The sequence below is a fragment of the Euprymna scolopes genome, chromosome 2, assembly GCF_053919585.1.
Source record: "Euprymna scolopes isolate OS-2025 chromosome 2, ASM5391958v1, whole genome shotgun sequence".
In the NCBI taxonomy this organism is placed as follows: Eukaryota; Metazoa; Mollusca; class Cephalopoda; order Sepiida; family Sepiolidae; genus Euprymna; species Euprymna scolopes.
The window spans coordinates 61,155,929-61,170,928 of NC_136483.1; positions in this window are offsets into that span (position 1 = coordinate 61,155,929).

The following is a 15,000-nucleotide window of genomic DNA, read 5'->3' on the forward strand; positions in this document are numbered from 1 at the left end:
ACCTCCACCTTGTCTATGTTTGGTCTTATTCCAGCCTCATCGCTCACAAACCCCAAATACTTCGTCTCCTTAAGAAACTGACATTTTGGTAACTTTATTTCAAATTTCCGTCAAATGTGCAAAGGGCTCCTCAGGCGTTTGTGAGAAGATTAAAATATCGTCCAAGTATGCCACCGCAACCCCCTCCAACCCCAGTAAAACTATCGACATCAATTGTGAAAAGACCCCTGGTGCATTACAGAGGTCAAACGGCATAACTCTGACATTAAACAGTCCTGCATGACATATATAATGAACTCTACGTTTGTATGTGTGTCTGTCTGTACACGATTAGTCTCCTATACTGTTTACTATTATACAATGACAGAAAAGGTAACAACGGTCTGAAATGGGTATGATAAAGTTAGACCCCAACCAACAGTGTCGGGGCATCTGGAGAAAATCCTATGCATGTTTACACCGTTTCACGTAGAGCTGCAGAAGTTGGAAGGGTGACCCACCATGGAGAATGGAAGGGTTTTTTTTCGGCTTAGACCGCTCACGCTGAGGTACTGTTTGATGTAGAGCTACCGAACTTGCCATGATAACTCCACTATAGGAAGGGGGAGGATCTTACGGGTTACATCGCTCCCTCACACCAATGGAGGTGGGGACCATGGATGTCACTTATAATGGAGAACCCTAATTAGGATCAATATGTTTGTGTGAATAAAGATTTCCATTACTGCTCCTTCATGCTTGTTTCAGATGGTTGCTTATGTTTTGAGACCCAAAAAGTTTGAAGCTATCTTTTACATCCACGCCCACTTTTCATAACCTTTCATCTTTTCATTAATCAGAGTTCATTTTTAAGACACTTTTTTTAAACCCAGTAAACGACGGATACTTTATATATAATATAAAGCTGAACGTCTGTGTGTGTGTATCTGGTCATGAATACTCCTATATGGTTGACTATGTTTAAAAAAAACTGATCACATATAATGATAGATGTATCGAGACACAGGAATTGGTATGTTTGATCTGGCATTATGATGATTCCTTAAAATTGTGGGGTATGCGTACGCGCCTGGTCCACAAAGTATGAAAATAAAAAATTTAAAAAAATGTTTGCAAGTGTTTTTGATATAGATGTAAATAAATCATACTTATCAAAGTATTCTTAATTTAAATAGGGGTGGTATAATAAAACTGTAGGGTCTGCGTTCGAGCATGGACTCCATAGAATGGAAATAGGCAAAAAATTTAATAAAGACTTTTCATATCTATCTGCGTAAGTATACTTTGATAATTATGTTTCAGTTTGAAGAAATATGGTATAATAAAATTATGGGGTGTTTGTTCGCACCTGACCTCCATAGAATGTATATATGTCACAAAATTTAACAAGGTTTTTTTTAATATCGATCCACAGAATATTGTGATAAGTGTTTCAGTGTGTAATAAATTATGGGTTTATCTATTTTATTTTTACTTTCATCATATTTTGCTTTGGTTTTGATACTCCCGAATTCGAAGCTATCTCTTTACAATCCTTCCTTTTCATAACCTATCATACATAAATCAGAGTCCATTTTCTGTAGGCTGTTTTTGAACCCAGTCAACGACGGGTACTTTTGCTAGTATATATATATATATAAGTGTGTGTTCAAAAACGAACTATTTCACTATATTACAGCTCCATGAATTTGAGTAGATAGACAAGTATATGTAGGTAAGATAAAACGTCGATTTATTCTTTACAGTCGGATTTTAGTGCGTCTTACTCTATTGAAACATACTACAAATTAAAAAAAATCTTAAAGTCTCTATAAGCATTTTCATCAGTTGAGGGTTACATTGGTTTTGCGAAGAGCTAAGAATTATCATTAATTGCAACGACCAGAATCATTTAAGAATGCGCTCAACCCATTTTCTCAAACGGTTTCAATGTTGTTATTTACATTGTGTTTTCTGCCTTTCTCTTTGTTTCTATTTAATGTCCCATATTTTCCCCACCATTTCTGTCAGTACTTTTGTTTTCGCTATTATAATAATATTATTAGCATTATTAGTAGTAGTATTCGCAGTAGTATCTTCGGGAGTACGAGTGGTCTAATATATACGGACGTGAACTATGTAATCGGCTGACTCCAGTGAAAATAGAGTAGTCCTTATTGCCTTAACGTGCACTATTTTCACAGTAGATAGAGGTATAAAACTCTCAATCCACCATTGGGTAGAATAACGTGTATGTCTAATGAATGGTTTGCAATAAGGTTTGCTGTATTAAACGTATGATTAAGACCAAAGAGAGACAAAGATAATCGAATAAATTTTGTTCATACTTCTCCATTTTTCTTATTTTTCTATTTCCATTGCTCTTGTGTCTCATATTCTTATTTATCTCTCTCTGTATTTTACCAGATTCTCTATCTTTCTCTATCTGTTTTCATATTCCTCATGCATAATCATTCTAACGCACACACGGACAAAAATATACACACTCATTTCCCGCCTATCAGTTAAGATGCACAGTCAGAGAAAGGTATATTAACCAGGTAGAGATACGAGGGGCGTGCAATAAGTAATGCTCCTGACCCACTTCCAGTTGTCTGATCTAACTGAAATTTCGTATGTGCCATGATTTATCTATCTACGGGTAATGTGGCAAATTACAGCTCTGAACTAATTGCGGTTTCTGTTTTACAGATGTTTGAACTGAGTCTAGTGTGAAATGGAGCCTGTTGAATGTCGAGCAGTGATCCGGTTTTTGTATTTGAAAGGACCACAAGAGACTTTTGATGAAATGAAAGAAACTTATGGTGATAATGCCCGATCATATGACCTTGTAAAACGCTGGCATCGTGAATTCAAAAATGCCCTGAAGTCTGTGGAAACAGCTCCCAGACTCGGTCGCCCCCTTCTTCCATTGAGGAGGTATCTGTCCGTCAAGTTGAGGCTGCCATTTTGGAAGATCGGCACATTACTATTCGCCAAATAGCCCAGGATGTCAGGATTAGTACAGGGTCTGTGGAAACTGTCATTCATGACCATTTGCATATGCATAAGATGTCTGCCAGATGGATTCCAAGGTTGCTCACACCATTCCAGAAGCGAGAACGCGTCGCGTACTCAAGGATGAATTTGGAGATGTGCCAAGAAGATGGGTCAATTTTTCGAAAGACTGATTACACAGGATGAAACCTGGGTCCATCACTATGATCCAGATACCAAAGCCCAGTCAATGCAGTGGAAGTACTTGGAAGAAGGCAGGGTTGCAGCCCTCCGTTGGCAAGGTTATGCTCAGTCTACTGGAACCAGCACGGAGTAGTGATGACAGATTTCCTGGCAAAGGGTACCACAATTACAGGAGCCTATTATGCTTCACTTTTGAGGAAATTAAGGGAAGCTATCAAAATCAAGAGGCGGGGCAAGATCAGCAAAGGTACCCTCTTCCTGCAGGGCAACGTTCCGGTCCACAACTCGCATGTCGCCAGATCAGAAGCACGGGCGTGTGGTTATGAAATCCTCTCCCATCCTCCTTACTCTCCTGACCTTGCATCCTCTGACTTTCACATCGTCCCAGTTATGAAGTTTTTTTTTTTTTAAAGCGTCTCCCAGATGATGCAGCTTTGATTTCTGAAGTCACGTCGTGGTTGGAGGACCAACCTGGTGTTCTACAAAAACGGTCTCCAGAGCTGCATAAAACGATGGGAGAAATGCATAACTGAGTGTTTCCTACGTAGAGAAAGACTAATAAATGTGCCAAGTTTCGTTGCTCTACTGCTATGGGGAGTGGGTCAGGGGCATTACTTATTGCACTTCCCTCGTAAACACGAACTTTAAATCCTGTACATATATACGCAGGCACATTCTAAGATACAAAAAGGCAGGCACACACACACGCGCGCATATAGATATATATATTATACCTATATCAAGGAGTATTCTCTACCTCTACAAAGCCTGTAATGGAGTATTGTTGACTCATCTGGGCTGATGAATCAACAATAGTCTCTCGCTCTTAGACACGATTCCCAAAAGACTTTCCAATCCAATAGGTCCCGCTCTATCGGTCAAACTTCAACTTCTGTCTCATCGCCGCAATATTGCATCCCTGCGCCTGTTGTATAAGCAGTTTAATGAAATGTGCTCTAACAAACTCGCAGCCTTTGTTTCCTATCGACGTACATACTCCCAGCTAATCCGTAAGCAACAAAATCCCAACAAAAGTTGCAAAGATATAAATATATATATATATATATATAATAATAATATATATATATATATATATAATATATATATATATATATATATCGGACGATATCTAAAACATCGTTAAAACTCACTACTCGTTCAAGCAACCGCCAATAGCGTAATGGTTAGAAACCTTGACTGCCGTATAAACGGTCGGGTTTCAATCCTAGCTTGAGGTAGTTGCCTGTCTAGCCGCACTGATGAGCTGTGAAACAGCGAAACAGTACTGTATGTGGATGATTATATATATATATATATATATATATATATAAGTTAACATTCACATAGAAAAATATATATTATAACTGTTCATTAAGTGTAAAATGTTTTATCTATAAAAACATTTTCGACTACAAATTTGCAAACATGTCTCGGCTTAAATTTTTTCTGTAATCTTTTGATTATGGTTGCAGTTAATTGAATGAAACAATATTTATAACTCTGAACTTTAAACATGATCAGCTCATAAAAGCAATTCAAACTCCATGAAATCCACATTGTTTTTCAATTTTTTATTTTATATTGTTTACATTTTTTATTCATTTATTCTTTATTTTTCCAGTTTTAAAGTAAGGTAGGTTAGATATTGTGACTTTAAATATGAAATTAGGTATACATATCAATATTTTTCTTAACGAAGATAAATCTTACATTTTCGTAAAAAAATCCACGAAGCGTATAAATATTTCGATACATTTGTATATTTTAATATCTAAACAAGTAACTGTTTATATCAGAAGTTTCTGCTCGTATATTTTTTAAAAAGAATGTTATTTATTTATTTATTTTTGTTTTGCAATGCAATTGAGGATAAAATAAAAATGTACTGAACAGATATTGTTCACAGGAAACATGAGTTGGAACAATTACATTGATAACATTGCCAGGACCGGTGGGAAGAAGATGGGTTCTCTCTACGTGCTTGAAAGCAACTAACGCCCTAAAGTATCCTGTACCTCTATAAGGCCACCATTCGTCCATGTATGGAGTATTGTTGTCATATTTGGGCCGGTGCATCTGCTACTAATCTCTCGCTCCTAGACAAGGTTCAACGAGAGTCGCCAACCTGATAGTTCCTAAACTATCATATAAGCTTCAGCCTCTGTCCCATCGATGAAATGTTGCATCCCTATGCCTGTTCTACAAGTATTTTAATGGTGAATGCTCCGACGAACTGCAAGCACTTGTGGTCCCTCTATGTAACTATCCTCGACAAACCCGACAAGCAGCAAAATCCCACCCCTACACAGTAGAGATCCTTAGAGAGAGTTTTCTACTCCAGTAGTTTCTTCCCCAGAACTGCTAGACTTTGGAATTCCCTTCCGGGTCCCTGCTTCCGGGTCCCTGCTTCCCCAACTGTACTGACATGCAGAAGTTCAACTATAGTGTGAACCGATCTCTTGCTGTCCAACTCTCTACATAGTACCCCAATAGGTCTCTGATAGTAGCCCCCTACATCAAAGTGGCATTGTGGTTTGTTTGTGATGAAAATGTAATAAAAAAGTATGTAACGTTGCTGTTTAATGCATTGCCTTATTTGTGTTCGTCTCATCACTGTGTGTCTTACTTGCTTTTCAACATCATATTTTATGTAATATTTCGTCAAGAGGGAGAGAGGGATAGAAGAAAAAAAATAAATAGTGAGAAAAGGAAAAAGGAAATTCGTTATCGAGGAGTTAAAAATCGGGATTTGCCTTTTTTATGTGTGAGTGTTCGTTTCTTTTTTTAGAATGCTATCTTTAGTTATCATTATCATCATCGTTATTATAGTAATTATCGTTTCTTTTTCATAAAACAATTTTTTTTGTATTTCTTAATAGATATGGGAAGGAAAACATTTTTTTCTTTTACTTTCCGAATGAATTAAGTTACATAACGTTGTTTTTCCAATCAAGTTTTCTAAAAATAAAAATGAGAGCAGACATGATTGCCAATGTTGAAAATTAGTAAAATAAATAAAAAAAAATTTTTTTCACATGCAAACATGTATTTAATTCTTCATGCAACTCTTTCTCATTCAGAGGCACTTTTCTACCTGACTGTCTATATATGATCCTTTCGGAAATTGCTCAGCTCCTATGTGTTTATCTATATATCTATCTCACTCTTTTGCAGCGTATCCTCCCTGCGTTTTAGTTATATCTTTAGTTTAGCTGATTAATATGTTTATACTTTCCTGCCTATGTATGTGTGCATCCCTGTGAGCCATCCGTTCACTCAGATAACTTTCTGTCATGATTATATATATAATTATTTACTATAATGATTATTAAATACCTAGAGACACTAGTGTTTCATCCTTTCAGGAATCATCAGTGCAGATTCGAACCCGGCAACAGAAGCCAGCTCGGGCTTCAGTAGGAAGGATCTAACTAAATCGGCTACTTTTAACCTCCAGAAATACTGTTTAATTTTTTAAAATGTTTTTTAACGTCTGTCAGAGTGATCTAATCATTATATGAGGATTTGCACATAGGAGCTAAATTGACAAACTTAATTCAACTGACATTGCTCAACGATAAGAAACGAGTTTCTTAAAGGGCTTGACATAATTATTTACTTTAATAATTATTAAATACCTAAGACACTAGTGTTTCCTCCTTTCGGAAATCATCAGTGCAGGGTGTCACTATATAGAAATATATTATAGTGTTGGGACGATTAATCGGAATCGGAAGTCGTAAAAATCGGAACTTTTGGGGTATCGGAATCGGATTTATTCTTTTTTATTTGCATATTTCACGATGCCAAAACAATTCTTTTAATTGTCTTTTTTATTTGATTCTGTTTAAAACAAAGTAATAATAAAATAATAAATATTTATTGATTTTAAACTACCAATCACGCTAAAATCTATAGATCACCTCCCTCACAAGTGTATTTTCACGTTTGAGAAAATGTGTGTATATTTAACAGGTGTTTTCACGGTAATCGGGAAAAATGGTAACTTTATTGTTTAATATTTAGAGGTTTATGAAGAATCGGAATCGGTAATTGTATCGGAATTGGGAATTTAGTGCGAAATCGATAATTGTATCGGAACCGTCCCACCACTAATATATATATATATATATATATATATATATATGTATGTGTGTGTGTGTGTGTGTGTGTGTGTGTGTGTGTGTGTGTGTGTGTGTGAAATATTTTTCATTATATTTTTAAATGTCTAAGTCTCATGTACTTCGGTGAAAACTCTTGTTTGTACGTTAATTAATCTCTTAGGATCACTGCAATATTTTGCCATGCATATATAAGAAAATTATAGCCAATATAAAATAACTATCAGTATATATGAATTTATTTGTCAGATCAATAAGGAGAACACTAATTGAATTGACTAATAAATTCATATATACCCATACTTATTTATCTTGTCTATAATTTTATTTATATGCTTTTGCTCGCAAACCTGATAAGCCCTGAACTTGCATCTAAGCTTCAGCCTCTGTCCCATCGACGAAATGTTGCATCCCTCTGCCTTTTCTACAAGTATTTTAGTGGTGAATGCTCTGACGAACTGCAATCACTTGTGCCCCCACGACGTGAGCACCCTCTACAAACCCGACAGGCTGCTAAATCCCACCCCCACACTGTAGAGATCCCTAGATGTAAAAGATCTTTTTACTCCAATTGTTTCTTCCCCAGAACCGCTAGACTCTGGAATTCCATTCCAGGTCCCTGCTTCCCCAACAGTACTGACGTGCAGAAGTTCAAGTGTAACGTGAACCGACATCTTGCTGCCCAAATCCCTACATAGTACCCCAGTAGTTGTTGCCCCTGATAGTAGCCCCCTACACCAAAGTGGCAATTTGCCTTGTTTGAAGTAATAAAAAAAATTTTTTTTAAACATGTTGAGTCTTTTATATCTTGATATGTGTCTATTTTAAGAATGTTTCAAGTTATATAATCCCTTCTCATATTGCATATATATAAAATTGAACTTTCTCCTCGATTTGGATGTATGGCGTTACAATAATTTTGTTGTCAGCAACCATACAGATGATTATAATGGTGAAGGCTTTGTGCAGAAATACCCACACCTTTTAGCACAACTGTTACTCGCAATCGGTGAAAACGGTTGTCACAGACATTATTTGTTTTCATGTTATTTTTTTTTATTTATTTTATTTCATTCATTTATTATTAATGTTATTATTATTATTATTATTATTATTATTATTATTATTATTATTATTATTTCACCTTTAAATACTCACTTTCGGTTAGTTAAAGTTAATCCGCAGTTAGCTTATGTCGCACGTAATCCTTTCTATTATTCTATTCAAACTTTAAGTTTATCAATTATTTTTTATTGATTAAATTCAGGTATTATTATTTTAATAAATATTAATTAATTTTCGACTATTTTGTATTTTGATTCAAATTCAAATATATATCTATTATCCTTGCTTCCCGTGTGCATAATCGAATTGTTAACATGTTTGCATGCGCAGTTCCGGTCATTCAATCTATCGCGTGTAATGATTAAATTTATCATATCAGACATAATAATGTTCAAAGTTGGACTTTGATTTTCCATTTCGATTTTTATTACAAGTTAAGTATTCTTAATATTTTAAATAATGTATAAACTACTCCTTCGTTTTCATTGTAGTTTAATTTGCGTATATTTGCTACCGACTTTTGGTATTACATCTTACCATTATAGCTGTTAATAGTGTTCAAACAAAAGTTACGTTCTTCGCCTGTACACAATTAAGCTGTCCATTATTAATATAATTTCCATTCATTTATTGTGTGTTTTAATTAAATTAGTTAAAGTAATGCACATCTATTTTACATAGTATATTCCTTTAGTGAGTAGTATTTTAAACTATATTTATATTTAGTATATATGAGAGTTTATCAGTATTAAAATTCAATTTTGAATTAAGTACATTACTTCCGGTGTCCATTCATCATCTCTTACAGTTAATTAAAGAAATAAATCACGTTTCATTACATGTATGATTATCTATATGATCCGTAATATGTATCTATAAGAGTAGACTTATCGGGATAATATAAAGCTCAACAAATTTCAATGGAGCTTATATAGGAGACAATAGGAGTGGAAAATGAATTCACAAAGACTATATATTGGAAAATATAGAATTAATTATTTATTTAATAAGGGTATACATTTAATTGGAAGATAAAAGGGACTCTTTATATTAAGGTATTTCGTTAGTGTTTCCGCGTTTTTCGTATATTTTCCTTATTATATGATGTCGTACATGTTCCCTGATGTAATGCTGTTAGATTAAATTCTTTATTCATCCTTGGTCCATGAGGAATACGAAAAGATTGGCGTAGCAGGGTTAATGAACGGGGAAACTGGGTCGAATCGGTTAGCTAGAGAAAGTTCAGAAGCTTTAAGTGAGAAGAAAGGTCACATTCTGGTCCGTAGTAGAGACGAACTTGCTGGGTGGAACCGTGGTTGATGGTATAGGCTAGGAGTGCGTGGGGACTGGGGTGATGGACCTTAACGGGTAGTACTGACTTTTAGACAAGAGATAAGAGTATGGGGGCATGCGTTTGGGGGGGGGCGAGTTTTATAGAGAGTTAGAGTCAATTGCCATTGTCGTTAAAGTTAATTTAAATATATTTCTGGTTTGAATGTTTAGGAGTATTTTTCTTATTGCATAATTTTATATGTGTTTAAGTATATAGTATGGAGTGGTTTGAATTACTTCTATTTTTAGGGGGGGTTAGGTGGAAGGAACGGGGAAGGGGATCTTAGGATTCTTATTCTTGGTTGAGGTCCGAGGAAGGGGATGGGAGGGTTTTAAGTCACTTTTTTTATTTAGATTTGGCTTTGAATTGAGGAGGACACAAGTTTGGGTATAATTAGCGCGAATTGATTATTGGGGTGCTATTTAACATGTGATGTTAAATGTTAGACGTGGCTTTAGATTGAAATTTGGTTAGAGATAACTGTCTGCAATAGTACGAATAAAATATTTGTGGCGTGAGTTAAACCCTGCAAGGGGATAATGAGTTAACGTGGGGTTGATCTTGTAAGGTTATATTCATGGTCTATATTAGAGATTGTATTAATAATTTATATTTAAAAATTAAAGTCTATATTGTGAGAGCAGGAAAAAATGGGGATATCAGCCGTTTGCTAGGGGCAAGGATTCGCAAGTGGGATGTTAAGTGACTGCATGGTACGCCTTAAAGGTAATAGGTATTAGTCACTGTCTGGTGGTGTTTTTTCGGTGCTTTTTCTTTTCTTTTCTTTTTTTGTATTTCCGCATTTGAATTTTCTTTTGTGCCTACAACTGCAAATTATCTCTGGTTTAGAGTTGGGGGTGCTTAGTTTATTCGATGCCATATAATCTCGGTCGCCTCTGCGTTGCACAGCAGGCATTATTTTGAACCTGGGCTGTATGATTTAGATTTTCTTAAAATTTTCCATTTTTATGAGAAGTTTATGTTATTTTCTTTCAAGTTCTTACTAATTTGGATAGGTTTGTTTTAGTCTTAGGGGTCTCTCCGGAGAACGATTGCAAGTGGTTTGAGATTCTGACAACGGTGTAAAACTAGGGTTAAAATTAATGTCCCACCTTTTCCTTTATCTTCTTCGTAATATTACGCTTACACATGTACCCGAACTGTAGTTGATTCTGAACAGCTGGAGTTATTGTTATTAAACATCATCCATTCTTTTGAAAATATCAAGATCATTATCGAAAGTATTCGTTTTATAGTTTTCTTTCTTGTTAAAATTCTTCCTAAAAAGGTAATCACGGGAGAATAACGTAATGGTTGACGCCATTCCTAAGTGAAAGTGTTTCTGTGGAACGAACTTGATTCGAACTTAGCACTCTCAGGTTGTCAGTTTGTATCATTAACCACTTAGGAAACGTTACCTCTCTACTGATAAAGTTTTCAACATAGGATTGTTTCAATTCCGAACTTTAAAAAATCTTCATAGTCAGATTAGATAAATTCATGCAAATGACTGTGTCTTCTTAAATGGTTACGTGTAGCATTTCTCACCTTTGTGTCTAGGGTTTAGTTTTATAATCAGTCTTACAACGAACAGAGCGATGTTTATCTTTATCATTTATAGATCTGCATCATCACTATCATATCGTATTAATCTTATGATTTTATCGCCAGAATTGGTTTCCCCAATTCTCTTCTAGTCAGAATTATTTCTAGAAAGACATGTTTTACTTAGTGTAGGGACCAACATCCTAAGTGAAAGTGACTTTTGTGAAACGACCCGGGTCGTCAGTCGGTTTCATTTACCATTGAACCACCGTCATCCCCTGTAGAACTTGATGATCCGAATATTACAGCTAATAGCATTAGATTAGGAGTTTTACACGGTTTTGTATGCATTAGCAGCTCTGTGACGATTCCTTGGATACAGAGTAACAACTAATAATCTGCAACGCTCTATAATATGCATGAGAGAAGAACAGGTGTACATAAGTTTAAGACAATGGCAGAATTGTTAGAAAATTACCTCCAGATTATAGTGAAATGGGGCCGCAAATGTCTCATAGCCTCAATGTTGCATCACTGTGCCTGGTTTACAAATATTTTAATAGAATGTGTTCTGATGGACTCAGTACACTTGTACCCCCTCGACGTACATATCCCCGACAAACCCGCTTAGCAATAACATCTCATCCATTCACTGTTGTTGCCCCTAAATGCCAGAAAGCTTTCTATTCTAATAGTTTCTTACCTCGAAGAGCTAGATTTTGGAATTCCCTTCCTGCTGCCTGCTTCCCCGGCTCTACTGATATGCACTAGTTTAAATGTAACATAAACAAATATCTTGTTAATCTTTCCTAGACATGGCCGCAAATAGTAGCCCCTTACGTCCAAGTGTCGATATGCTTTGTAAGGGGTGAACATGAGTAAATGAAAACAATTTTAATCTGACTTTGGGAATATTGATTATACTTATGCGATTATTTATATCAGGGTTCTATAACCTTTGGAGACTTTGACGCTTTTCCACAGGCATCATCCTGTTCGAGTATTGCTATGAGAAATTCTGAAATATATATTCAATATCAAGTTGAGAGGAAAAAGCTTCCGACACTAAGATCTTTCTCAGATAAAACCTCCAGAGTATTGCATCATTAATAATATGAAATCAAATACGCTTGCTGTAACATGCGGTTCACCGGAGGAAAGTAGACTACTGAGGCAAATATTTTACGTTGAACTACATAAAGAAAAGCGCTCATAAAAAGATTCATAAGTGTAGCATTGAATAAACATCGAACTCGTGGATATTGATGTTGACACGCCAATAGGTTTGCATTTGTTTTGCTAGGAAAACAATTGTTCTCGGCCACATGTGATATGTTTAGCGGAATAATTGCACGATGATGTTAAATGTCCCTCTGGTATTTTACTTTTAACACCCTAATACCACAGACAAGTGAAGAGGCCAGCCGTGCTTTCTACGAGTTTCATTAAACTGTGACCAGCGAAGTGAATGTATGCTTTGTGTTTTAAACTTGTCAAATGACTTTAACATATTAATAATTTTCATATATGAATGAGGACAGAATATAAAAGACAACTGTAAGGCGTTTGAAGACTATAATACAACTTAATATTAGTTATAAACATAATCTAGATGTAAACATGGAAAATAAGAAAAAGTTAACTCCGTTAGTGTGTACTTCTACCGACTGAAAGTTACGTGAATCACCTATAGAAGCATGGATTAACAACAACCAAACAAGGATCCTTAAGTAAAACAACCTGAGTGATAAAGTCGGGAAGATTAGCTTCGCAGTAAAAACACACCTGGTTGTGCATAAGGGAAAAAATCCAAAAGACGATGGCATGAAAGCTGTACGAGTTACGTTGTCTGTCAGTCGCTTGTGATACACGCCTAGGATATCTGTAATTTGTCACAACGGAGAGTAATCAAATATTGTCTTTTATCAACCATGCCCAGTCTTCTTATCGTATTATTCTCCATCCAACGGACGATTTCATTATCTTTTATTTTCGGGTGACCTTTGCAATCTATTAGTATAAAATTATATTTGCTTAACTAGAATTTATTATAAGAACCATTAGCGGCGGATCGTCCCTTAATAAAATATATAGCTTTTCGTTTTCTTTTCTTTTTTTTTTTAACTTTGTTATATTTTTCTACTGGAGATGGAGCATCGCAACGGTTGGCAGACATTCATCCGCTATTTAACCAGTTATTTCAGAGACTACAACGGGGGGGGGGTCTATTTTATTATTTTAAACGACCTTAAGCGCAATTGGTTGGATTTCGCTCAATATTTGTGTAATCTTCATATATATCGACGAATACCAACAAATGAACTGATAATGTGATTCGAAAGATTGTTGATGATGAGGAAAATAGTTTAAGCTTAGAATAGATCACTGATGCATTCATGTATGGATTGAAGGGCTTTAGGCAGAAGTACACATGCGTCCTCATTCATGTCCTTCGGACGCTCTTAAAGAATATAACGTCATTTTAATAATTTTAATCTATATATGTATCTATAAAAGTGAACGTGTGTGTCTGTGTGCCTGTGTACATTTCCCTGCATAATAACTGTCAATTTTTAGTCTACAGACTCAAAATTTGATATACGGGGTACTGAGATTTGGGATAATCAATGTAATCCGTTTTTGAATTTTGCTGTTAAGAGGTCAAAGTACAATGATATGAACTTTGAGAACTCTACCAAACTCCTCCGCCAATTTTGGGTTTAAACACTTACAATTTTACATATAGGTTCCTTGGACATATATCCCACTTAATAACTTGATTTGAGCCCCAAACAATAAGTGTTAAGGGGTCATAATAGGGGCCAAAGTTTTAAAAAATTGACCGCTTTTTTTTTTTTTTTGCTCAACATACACCTCCAAACACTCGGGCAACTCTAGACTGAAATGCTAGTTGTACATAAAACCTTACCCATTAATGGTTTAAAAGGCTAGTGTAAAACGGGGATGGATCGACCTATTAAATGGGTCTTCACGCTAGTTTGTGTGTGTGTGTATATATATATATATGTATGTGTGTGTGGGTGGGTGGGTGTCTAATCCTCACATTTTTTATATATGCCAGTTTTTAGTTAGGATGAATTCAATTACTTTTCCATGTCTTAAATTCAATTATCCTCGCTTAGTTTCTCCTTACTCTTAATGTTTTCACCTCTTTATCACTTAGTATTTCCTGGCTTTGGAAACTACACCGATTCTCATCAAAATGCTTTCCTTTTCTTTCTCACCTCCTCCAAGTGATCTGCCGCGTCTGACTGTTTCTTCGTTTCAGTCGCTCTCGTATCTTCGCACCTTTCATCCTTTACAGACTTGCCGTTGTCAGCGGCATGCCAACCAAATTAAGATCTATTTCGGAAATATTAAGATCCGTTTACAAAAGATTAAAATCCAAAACAGATTTTTTACATTTTCTTTTCTCATTTCATTCTCAACATAAGTAAAGGCGCGGTTTATAGCACAGGTTTTTATTAATGGCTTTTATTGGCGTCGTAATTTCATATTTAGAAGAGATTTTATTTTCGAATGGAATCATTTGCCTAAGAATTGTCATTGTTTTGTATATACCAAGATGTTAGAGAAAATTCCTGCTTGTCCTTAAATAAGATGCGAAATATAAACGCGTATCTTTCGCTAGTATAATAATTAACTAAAATCATTTGTTCAAGTGGATTTGGCGTTATGTTGTAAACAGCATGCGTAGGTCACAATATAGCACATGTTTACATGTAACCTAGGAAT